Consider the following 912-nt stretch of genomic DNA (forward strand, 5'->3'; position numbering starts at 1 on the left):
GAGCAGAGACAAAGGCATTCTTGTTGAAGCTGACCCTGAACCTGAAAGGACCTTGAAGCGAAAACTAAGAGAAGCTAAGGCACAACTCTCTGTAGAGGACCTGACAGAAATCTTCAAAGAAGAAGAACACATGGCAGCCGAAAACAACAACAATACAAACAATGCAAGGAAGGTGCTGGGTGACTTTACTGCACCTACTCCCGACTTCTATGGGAGAAGCATCTCTATCCCTGCCATTGGAGCAAATAACTTTGAGCTTAAGCCTCAATTAGTTTCTCTAATGCAACAGAATTGCAAGTTCCATGGACTTCCATTGGAAGATCCTCATCAGTTCTTAGCTGAATTCTTGCAAATCTGTGACACTGTCAAGACTAATGGGGTTGACCCTGAGGTCTACAGACTTATGCTATTCCCTTTTGCTGTAAGAGACAGAGCTAGGACATGGTTGGATTCACAACCTAAAGAAAGCCTGGACTCATGGGAAAAGCTAGTCAATGCCTTCTTGGCAAAGTTCTTTCCACCTCAAAAATTGAGTAAGCTTAGAGTGGAAGTCCAAACCTTCAGACAGAAGGATGGAGAATCCCTCTATGAAGCTTGGGAAAGATACAAACAATTGATCAGAAAATGTCCGTCTGACATGCTTTCTGAATGGAGCATCATAGGTATTTTCTATGATGGTCTCTCTGAACTGTCCAAGATGTCTTTGGATAGCTCTGCTGGAGGATCTCTTCATCTGAAGAAGACGCCTACAGAAGCTCAAGAACTAATTGAAATGGTTGCAAATAACCAATTCATGTACACTTCTGAAAGGAATCCTGTGAACAATGGGACAAATCAGAAGAAAGGAGTTCTTGAGATTGATACTCTGAATGCCATTCTGGCTCAGAACAAGATATTGACTCAACAAGTCAA

General features: G+C 42.2%; 1 non-coding gene across 1 annotated transcript; it reads right to left on the reverse strand.

The window, feature by feature from the left end:
* Positions 1–535: 535 nt before the first annotated feature.
* Positions 536–643, reverse strand: LOC130950326 (small nucleolar RNA R71). Its single transcript, XR_009073559.1, has one exon. It is a non-coding gene; the product is annotated as a small nucleolar RNA R71 (small nucleolar RNA).
* Between the last annotated feature and the right edge of the window lie 269 nt (positions 644–912).

This window comes from Arachis stenosperma, chromosome 1, assembly GCF_014773155.1.
Source record: "Arachis stenosperma cultivar V10309 chromosome 1, arast.V10309.gnm1.PFL2, whole genome shotgun sequence".
NCBI classification, from domain to species: domain Eukaryota; kingdom Viridiplantae; phylum Streptophyta; class Magnoliopsida; order Fabales; family Fabaceae; genus Arachis; species Arachis stenosperma.